Source organism: Ruditapes philippinarum, unplaced genomic scaffold (genome assembly GCF_026571515.1).
Source record: "Ruditapes philippinarum isolate M1 unplaced genomic scaffold, ASM2657151v2 ctg2517_1_1_1_1, whole genome shotgun sequence".
NCBI classification, from domain to species: domain Eukaryota; kingdom Metazoa; phylum Mollusca; class Bivalvia; order Venerida; family Veneridae; genus Ruditapes; species Ruditapes philippinarum.
In genome coordinates, this window is record NW_026856605.1 from 62,549 (window position 1) to 73,827 (window position 11,279).

Here is an 11,279-nt window from a genome sequence, read left to right on the forward strand (position 1 = left end):
TCAACATACTGTGTTTTAACTCGTATATCAATACATATTATGCTGTATAAATCTTCTAAAATGGAACTGAAGGAAATTGACAATCAATAAGCATTTATTAATAATATTTATTTTTATAAAAAACAAACAACTTTTATCATAAGAATTGTTTTCTTTGAACAATAATATATTATTGGCTTTTTTTTACATTGCATATGCATTGAACAAAATAAATGTTTAAGCCAAAATGTATATTTGTATAAATCTTAAATAAACGATACATAACGAACATCATACCTCTAACAACGACTGTATACAATTTCCTATACCAAACACAGAGTGATCGCCGTTTATCACACTCTATTTATCAACGGAACGTTAACGATATAATTATACCGAAGGATATTTATATAATTTATTATGATCAATGTGGTTTATTGAATTATCGCATCTGTATTAAAAACTTGAATTTATTATGGAAAAATCTTAAGTTGTTTTGACTTTGACCTTTTCACCCACCATTTTTACTTGGTGGGCATAATGTTTTACAATGGATCTCGTTTTTGTAATTTCATAGGAACGTGATCGATATAATGAGTTTATACGGCGTAGTTTTGCCAGACCTGACTTTGAAGAAAAGTTTCAGCGAGAACGACAGTTCACGTTCGCCTTTTTCTCACCAGATCGGCCCATTACACTTTTTAACCCTGCGTAAAATCTAGATATTGGAGAAAGACAACTAAACTTCCTGGTTGACGAAGATCAAACCATAAGTCCAGATGGTAAAGTAAAACACAGAACTGATGTTGTGCTGTCGATGGAAGACTGGACATTGCAGAATTCCGTTAATGAAAATTGTCTATACAATTGGATTTTTTTAAAGCTATTTACAATGCTCGTATTAGGGACAAACGGTTTATAATAGTACCTAAACTACCATTTTACACAATCATTAGTACTAGGGGTAAACAACTTAATTACCAGTACCAGGGCGTGTCAGCTTATGGGGCGTCAGAAAAAATAACCAGTATTATATTAGTACTTATAGTTTGGAACGTTATGTATGCAACATATTACATGTATATAATTTATATCTGACCAGTTGGTATTTCCAATATTATCATTGTTCTATTTTTAGAACATAAGCTACATGTATGTACTAGAACTTTCTTAACTGTTGTAGAAAAACTCATGCATTATATTTAGATAGAACTTCCGGAATGATCTTTATTGTTGAAGTTGTTAGATTATGAATTCTGTAGAAAATGGAAGACTATTCTAGAAACTTCTTAGCTTCATATATATAGGAGACATTTTTCTTTTGTATTACGGATTAAGTCATCAGTTATCTTTAAAGTCATCAGTGATCGTTAACTTTTAAGTCATCAATATATTTGGAGTATTATTCTACTTGGATATTAAGTGATTTATTGGAGCTTGGATTATTTTTAAATAGTTAAAATTATTCTTGTGGATTTTATTGTGGGAATTTATTCTAAAGTGTTCTTGGATTTTACTTGGATTTAACTGTGCTATTCAAAAAGAAAGTGATTATTCCAGGATCAGAGTAGACATTTGTGATTTCATTTTTATTTGGACTTCAGGTATTTGTAAACATAATTTGTTATTTAATTTTTCTTTAATAATTTTTCTGTAATAAATTTGTTATTGTTACAAGTTTGTTGCTGGCTTTTCTTTCTCGTTACGCCTGGCTCGTAACAGGAAGTTATTAATACAAATAATAGTTTTTCACATTTCACCGAAATTTGCATACAGACTGCCTAAAATAAATTTTCCACAACAAAATGTTCTTAATATAAAAGCATAAACATAAATACGATAACATATGTGATAAAACATGAACATTTTCAATCTTTTTTGAAAACCAAAGTTATCCCTTATGCAGTACCAGTATCATTTTTTGGACAGTAATTCAGTACCATTACAAATGGCAGCAATTCTTTTGTGCGAGTAATTCAGTGACAGTACCAGTACAATACTTGCAAAAAGGTGCAGCATCAGCACCAGTAATGTACACAAATAAAAATATCAGTCACGTAACTAATTATTACTATTTTTTCATAATTAAAAACTAAGTACTTTGAATATAGACCATGAATTATAGCATAGTGAATAACTTACATGCAAATAATTGTTACACAATTCTATATCTTATATTTCAGGGCAAAATAAGAACACTTATGCTATTTTATTTTATGCTGACATAATGGAAAGATTGAGTATTACATGCAAGTACCGGGTACTGTTTAAAAAAATCCTTCATTACTTGTTTTCCTGTTTACTTCTAATTATTAGGCAGTCTAAGCTGATTTAAAAATCTGATCTGATAATACCAATGACAACATATGGATCATTAACACTGTATTCTTGTTAAAAAGGAGATGTATTTTGCTCTTTTAAATTAAAGAAAGTAAGTTTTTTTTTCTATTTTTCATTTTTAAAAGACATGCGCAGTGTTAAAGTGATTTGGGATTTGCACACCTAAAGATTAAATTCCGTAGGCATGATATAGAAAAGCACAACAACAGCTTGACGATGTTACATAGAGATCGTCTACAACAAACATCGCCGTTTGTTATCCTTAGTGGTTACGGCGGCAATGGAAAACTATTTTTATCTCATCAAATGGAAATGTTTTAAAAGAAGATGTTGTTAACTTAACTCGGAGTTGCTGTATCATAGAACGAGAAAATACATTATACATGAACGTGTATGGGTGTTTTGTTTCTATTAACCGTTTACTAGTAATTTTAATTATATCTCCCAAAATTGTTCGGAGACATATTGTTTGGCCCTTGCCGTCTGTCCGACCGTCCGTCCGGGCGAACATCTAATGGTCTATGAGCTTCATTCCATCCCTAATTTTAGTTAAAATGAAGGTCCGATTGTCCGTCTGCTTCCATTAAGCTTGTACGACCTTCACAGGTCAAACTACTGGTGAGATTTAAACCAAACTTTACAGGAGTATTCAGTACCATCACTTAATGTGCACATTCCGCTTTGCTGCAGGAAATACGTTATGACAAATTTATTACTCGGTGATGGCCAGAATAACACCTTAAAGCGAGAAACAGATCAAAGTCTCGAAGGAAACAGGATTCCGGTTCAGTTCAGGTTTCCGTTAAAGAGTCATAACTCCTGGCGGGTGATAGTAGAGCTCAAAATATATTTGGTGCGACGCATGTGAACGTTTGTTAGTAAAAAAAACAAGAATAAAGGCAACGTTCAGAGGACGCAGTCCCCCAACACATCCAAGTAGGGCACCCAGAAGCCACCAAACAAAACCTGAAGTGGACATAAGGGCAGCGAAAGGAGATGGACATGTAATGTGTGAAATTATATAAACTAAGACGGACACTTATATCAGTCATAGTATCAGTAATCTAGGTGAACTGTTCTAACAGATTAGTGATTATACATATTTCAATATACTTGTTTCGTTGTTCATCATACGGCATTATTAAACTGTTCTACAAATTTCTACACTGTTTTTGTTTTAAAGGAATACATAAAGAAACGTAGAGTTTAGAAATTAACTCCATATTTATTTTTTCATAGCCCTAAAGATATAAATACGTAAAAATACATAGACTTACATACTTTTGTGTGCTTCTTTCTTTCTTTGTATTTGGTATATACTTAATAATTTGTCGAACAACAAGGAGCATTTTGTTTTCTACTACATTTATCTGTCTTTCATTTGTCACTAATTTATCTTTCTTTTTATCCTATAGACCAATTTTTTAGGGTTATTTACAATGTATACTCTGTATTGCGTGGAATACAATAATTGTGTAATTGTGTGGAAATAAGTTCAGAACGTATTTCTGTTTTTATTGGGAGAAATTCGTAAAATTATATTTAGTGCAACGATACTTGTGCTGATACTTCGCTAGTTACAAATATGGTTCATTCTGTCCAATTAAATCTTTAAATATAAGACTTCTGTTTACACTTTAATATGAGACTTCTGTTTACACTTTGATATGAGACTTCTGTTTACACTTTAATATGAGACTTCTGTTTACACTTTAATATGAGACTTCTGTTTACACTTTAAAATGAGACTTCTGTTTTCACTTAATATGAGACTTCTGTTTACACTTTAATATAAGACTTCTGTTAACACTTAATATGAGACTTTCTAATTTAAATAACAGTAAACAGCCTTTTTAAAGGTCACTGCGACATAAATAGTTCGTTATGCGAAACCAATTTCAGTTCAAATTTTATGTGTTTAAAAAAAATCTTAAGAGGAGATACAGGAACGAGTCCTGGTCCTGATAATGTGATACAATTTTAAACCTGTATTTCCATATTTCATCAAAATTTACGAAGCATTTGCAACAAAATTAATTTCATTTCTTGATAATTGGCTAGATTGCGATGTTTTATGATTCACAGAAACTTACTTAAGTAATAATGTCACTGATTTTTCAAGTGAGCAATATGATTAATAATGCGAAGAAGAAGTCTTTAAATAACATAGAATTTAGCATATCTGATCATTTTTTTTACCCCACGTTTATAATCATGTATAAATTGTGTAGGTTAAGTATTTGAGCGAACTGTTTTCAAGCACATTTATTATCACTTACATCTTAATAATCTTATATATCATCATCAGTCTGGGTTTCTACATGGTCACTTCATCGTTTTTCAACTTATTGATATTATCACCACATTACCCAGGCTTTTGACAAAACACTTTACATATTTGATATTGTGTGACTTTTCAAAATCTTTTTTAAATCGGCACCAAAAGTGTTCCTAGATTTAACTTTATCAAACAAGAAAATAACTACTACAGTCGTCCTCAGGGATTGGTCCTGAACTTTTTACTATTTCTAATCTACGTAAATAATATTTCTGATAATCTATTAAATATTATTCAATTTACTTGCAGATGATTAGATGTTTAAAACTCTATTATTGCCAAAAGTAACAAGAAGATCAAGGTGTTGAAAAAAAGAAGAAAAACGAAAGCAAAGGAAATATGCCATATGAACAAAATTATAGCTTAGTTTTGTTTTTTTTATTATTATAATTATTGTTTTTTATTATTATTATTGTAATTATCGATATACTTTAAACATAAAATTTCAGGCAATTCACACGTTATTGGTAACCTAAGCTCTCTACTTGGTGACTTAATATTCCAACACAGTTTATCGTTTAACTTGTACAATTAATGAACTACCCTCTTAATTTTAAATTATCGTTTCCCATTCTCTTGCTCTTTAGCAATCTTTTTTTGCAAATTGTATCATTGTGTTGTGTTGATAAACGTTTTTCAGTTTTTTAATTATGAGGTTAAATAAGCGATTTTTATTAAGATGAAATTATATTTAAAGCATCAATTACGAAATAGATCATGTTCGTTTAAATATTTCATATTGTAAGAAGAACGGATAAAAATCAAAATTATAAAATCTAAACATTAGGCGCATATATAAAGCGATTATGTATTTTAGGATATTTTATTTTAAAATATCCAATGCCAAACAAATTTAACATATAGGAATGTCGAGTGAATTATAGCACGATATATCCCAGATATAAAGTGTGACGTCAGATTAGACATCAATATACCAAACTGCGTCCATAAAATTACTTCTGAACTCAAATAATTATATTATTATCAATTCTTTTAAGATAAGCATATCATAATGAAATAAGTTTATTGATTTTAAAATTGTGTTTTTTAACCTTTTCAAGAGGTTAATTATTGATTATATAATGAATTTAGCTAAACTGTTTATAATACGACATAATACATTTTCTTCCTTTTTTGAATCGTTTTTTTTTTAATCTTTTCTCATAGAATTTTAATACGGCAGAGCAAAGGAATGAAGAAGATGTTATACATTTGTACGATTAACCATCAGGGAATATTAAATAGTACACTATCCTTTTTTATCAATTCTCCTTTTATAATCATGTTTGAATGAAAGTTGTTTTACATTTATTATTGTGTACTATAATAATTCACGGTTTGTCATTTGTTTGTAATAAATTACTCAGTTCTGTTTGACTTTAGGTTTATTTTCGCGCGCATATGAATAGTCCCGTGCACTCATCTACAACAACGCACTCAATAATTATATATATATATATATTCAAAACTATTGTAAATGGTATATAATGCAATGGATAATGTTTATTGACGAGTTTTTGTATTTTAACACTGTGGTTTGCCAGATGCTCATAAAGTTTGATTTCTTCAAATAAGTTGCATGTTCCATTTCGTAATTATACATAAATTTTTCAGTCTGTTATATTGTTGTTTTTTTTCTTCAAAACAATTATCCAAATATGACTAGAGCTATTACAATAATTACTTTAACACAGCGATAGCAAAATACACATAAGACAATATAATTCAATAATGTTTTTATGCTTTGTGCTCGTGACTTATTTTTTATTGACCTTTATAAAATGTATAAAGGATGTAAATGTGGTCATTCAAGAAAAAAATAATACTGTAACAATTGATTAAAAAAGAAAAAAATGCATTCTGTACGTGATTGTTGAACCAAAAACAAAATAAAAAAATATTGTTTTCTTTGACACGTTTGGTTTGTTTGTACTCATTTATTTAAGTTTGATTTTTTGATTTTTTTTGAAGCTATACGTTTATTAAAACTTTCTCGAATCTGTTCCTGAAACAAACCAGTACTAAGCAATGAGTGTAAAGATCCTTGCCCCTTGTTCATGGCGGGGATATGAACCCAGACGGCCGGATATACATAGTTTACAAATCCGACGTGGTATCTACTACGCCACAACGCAACGTAACACAATTAATGTTATTCAAATTGTCTTATCAAACACAAAGTTATTCTACAAGAACATACACGCTATATTATGCTGAATAAATCTACTAAAAATTACAACTGATTTTTAAATTGATTTATTCAAATTAAAGTCTTTTAACTCTTTAACTTATATTCATATCGTAATTATAGTATTATTTTTCAATTAAAAAAATGTTCCGTTTATGTTCGTATGTAGAAAATAAAAAATAAAAAAAATTAAATAAAAAATATCTTCATATATACATAAACAAATTCTAAATATATAAAACTTTTACCATCTGGATTTTTTGCTATTACAGTTTGAGTTTAATACATACGCATTATACACGGCCATAATTTCTAACTTGCATTGAAATACTAGTATCACATATGGACATTTTATGATAGCCATACTTTATATTCAAGTTACATAATGTAGCTATTTCCTTCATAAAATATGTTTAAATCGCTAAAGAAACCCTTAAAAAATCTAAATAAAAATCAGATTCTTTGACTGGGATTTGAACCCCAGACCTCTAACTTTCTAAACGGGCGCCTTACCCCTGGACCACAGGCTTTCAATAAAGTTATAAAAGGTCAGATGCAAACGAAAGCGATTCTAAATTTAGAATTGTCTTAAGGGTTTATGATTATTTGAATATTTGTTTTCTTTAACGATAAATACGCGTTATTTTTTAACCAAATCAAACAGCTTAAATCATCAAAATGTTTTGGTTTGTAATACATATCTGGCTAAATTTAAATTTACATTGCATGTACATTGAACAAAATATGATAATGCCAAAATGTACAATTTTATATTAAATATACGATAAAACTCAAATATCATACCTCTTACAAAGTCATACTATTCCCTATTCAAAACACAGAGTGATCATGGTGAAATTATCTGTCATTATATATACGCATACTATTCAGACTATTTCAGTCTATTGAGTGCTTTTTTATTCAAATCGACATTTACGTTGTTTATACAATTAAAGTCTGAAAGCCAATATATTTTTACCAAAGTATTACTTACATTTAAAGGTGAACGGTCATTATATTTTCGTACTAATTTCCATAATTTGTGATCTTGTAGAACAAACTTTAGAAAGTTTTTATTGTATATACATTTTAAGCATTAGATCATCGGTAATTGCCTTAGTATTACCATTTCAAAGTCCGGTATCACACGGATGTACGAATTGCTTACCGTACATATATCCCTATGTATATGTTGATAGTTCATGATAGCGATATTTTGCTCGTGATATGATTTGAATTTACTTACATATTCTGTATTAGCCCTTGTATGGTGTTTACTTTATTAAGTGAGTTAAGTTAAAGAAATAGAAAAATTATACATACATGTTTAAATCCTACATAAAAATATCACTTTACTCCAACATGAATATATATTTCAAAACTGCTTCCTCTGATTTTTTAGTGTCTGACCTAGAAACACAAATGAAATCTATTGACTTGAGAGTTACCAATACGGAGCGAGCATGCGAATTTAATAATACGGACAATGAACAAAACAGAAAAGAACTCGGACACGCAAAAGAAGAAATTAAGCACCTTAAAAAAACATGCAAAACTCTTGAATCTGATGCAAAGCTTTCATCTGAAATAAATAAAAACCTAGAAACAAAGGTAATAGACCTTGAAACAAGATCTATGAGGGATAATTTAATGTTCTATGGGATAAACGAACAAGGTCAAGACGAAGATTGTATAGTACTCGTAAAAAATGTTATGACAGAGCATCTCCACATCAGTGAAGAAGAAGCTAGGCATATTCTAATTGACAGGGCACACAGGGTTGGAAATATAGATAAGGCTAAAAAACCACGACCGATTGTGGCCAAATTCCATTACCCACAAGAAAAAGAACGAGTAAGAAAGGCCTCATTTGAAAATGCGAATCATATGAAATCGAAAAAGTTGGGTATTGGAGCCCAATTACCAAGGGAGATAAGAGAAACAAGGAAACCGCTATATCCGGCGATGAGAGAGGCGAAACAACACGGCAAGCATGTCAAATTTATCGGAAATAAATTATTCATAGAAGGGAAAGAATACCATACCATTAACCATTCTACAACTGAGACAACGAACCATTAAGGCTGTCGGGAAGAGACGTCACTAAATATACTTTCATGGAACATAAATGGCTTAAGACGCAAGATTACGGATTTAGACTTTATTGAGTACATTGTTGAGAAAATTTCAACTTTGAACTAGATAGCTTTCTTAGTGAACATATTCCGGGTAATAAATCACATAATACTAAGAAAGGTCGATTTAGTGGTGGTATAACTTTTTTCTATAAAAAAGTGTTTTAAAAACTATATCAAAGTTGTAGAAAAGAACCAAAAAGGAATATTATGGGTTAAAATTAGTTCTGATTTATTTCCATTTGAACAAGATGTATATATTTGTCATCTATATATACCACCAATTGACTCAAAAGTAACTAGTTGTATAGATTTTGATTTTTTTGATCAATTAGAAATTGATATTCTTAAGTACTCTTCACTAGGAAAAGTGTTTATTTCTGGTGACTTCAATAGTCGTACTTCCAATTTAGATGATTTCATTGTATTCGATAAGTATTTAGATCGAAATATGTCCTATATTTTCCAAAATGACATCACGGCACGTGCAAATCAAGACCACGGACACCGTCTGCTAAACACATGTAAATCGACTGGTTTTCTCATAGCGAATGGCCGCCTTTGTGGGGACCAAAAAAAGGGTGATATTGCGTTTTGCTCCAATAAGGGTAGTAGCACCGTTGACTATTTATTGTTACAATATATTGATTTTAAATATGTAAAACATTTTGCCATTCAAGATTTTAATGAACACTCTGATCATGCACCAGTTTTTTTCAGCATTGTCATAAAAGATCATTCAAATGTAGAAAGTACGGCTGAAAATAAACGTCGCGAACCAAGGCTAGTTTGGGATGAAAATAAAGTACCCCAATTTAGGACTTGTCTTATTAATAGTAATGATTTGCTTCAACGATTAAACGACGAAATTATTTCGCGCGTTCATCCGATTGATCACGTGATACACGAACTGAATGAATTGTTATCTACAAACGCATATAAAATGGTAAATCCGATTGTGTGAAAGATAAATATTCTCGGTATCCAAAAAATAAATGGTTTGACACAGAATGCTTTAATGCGCGAAAATCATTCAAAATAACGCGCAATGCATTTATTAGACAAAAAAATGAAGAAAATAGACTTGCTTTCATTCATTCGCGTCAATATTATAACAAAATAAAAAAGGCTGCAAAAAGAAAATTCAAAATAAACGAAGGTAAACGAATCTCAGAACTAGCAAATAAACAGCCGCGGCAATTCTGGAAAAATGTTAAAAAAAGTTATAAACGTTAACAAGAATTAGCGAAAAATTTAACAGTCGAGCAATTGTTCGAGAATTTTAAAGAATTATTTGGTGAAAACGCGTCCATAGAGTCAGAAGAGCCAAATCTGGATCAATATGTACTTTCAGACGACGATCTTAACTGGCGAAATTATGGAAACGGAGCTTCATTCCGCTGTGATTTATGCAAAATATAATAAATCCGCTGGTATCGATGGTCTTACGGGCTGAAATATTTAAAGCAGCATACGATATTCTGTCGCCTCTTTTATTAAATCTTTATAATAGATTGTTTAAATACAGCGAATATCCGGAATCGTGGGGTAAAGGCATTATAACACCAATATTTAAAAAGGGCGATATAAACGACCCAAAGAATTACCGCGGTATTACGATAATAAACGTAATAGCCAAAATCTACTCCCAAATTTTATTAAACAGATTAACGAAATGGACTGAAAAAAAAACGAAAAGATATCAAAAAATCAGTTTGGATTCCAAAAAGGGAAGTCGGTTGTTGACTGTCTGTTTATTTTTCATTCAGTTGTTTTAAAAGTTTCTAGAAAATGGAGAGAAACTATACAGTGTATTTATTGACTACGAAAAATGCTTTGACAAAATTGATAGGTCTTTTCTATGGAAAAAACTTTTAATGGAAAATGTGAGTTTGTAAATTTGTTAAGGCTATTAAGTCAATGTATAAGACTGTTACGGTCGTGTGTTAGATATAATGGCAAATTTTCGGAATTTTTCGACTCGAACCTCGGTTTGAAGCAAGGAGACCCCAGTTCTCCTCTGCTGTTCATGCTATTCGCAAATGACATTATTGATAACATTAATACAAATTTAGATGGTTTATTTACTGTAAACGAGCTCAAACTATTTTTAATCCTTTTTGCCGACGACCAGGTTCTGTTTTGCAAAGTCGCCGACATCATTACAATCTATGCTTAAAGATGTTGAAAATTATTGCACAAGGTGGAATATGAAAATCAATACATCAAAGACCAAGGCAATGGTTTTTTGAGAAAGGACGTCATCATACACAGTATGATTTTTTCATCTATAATACAA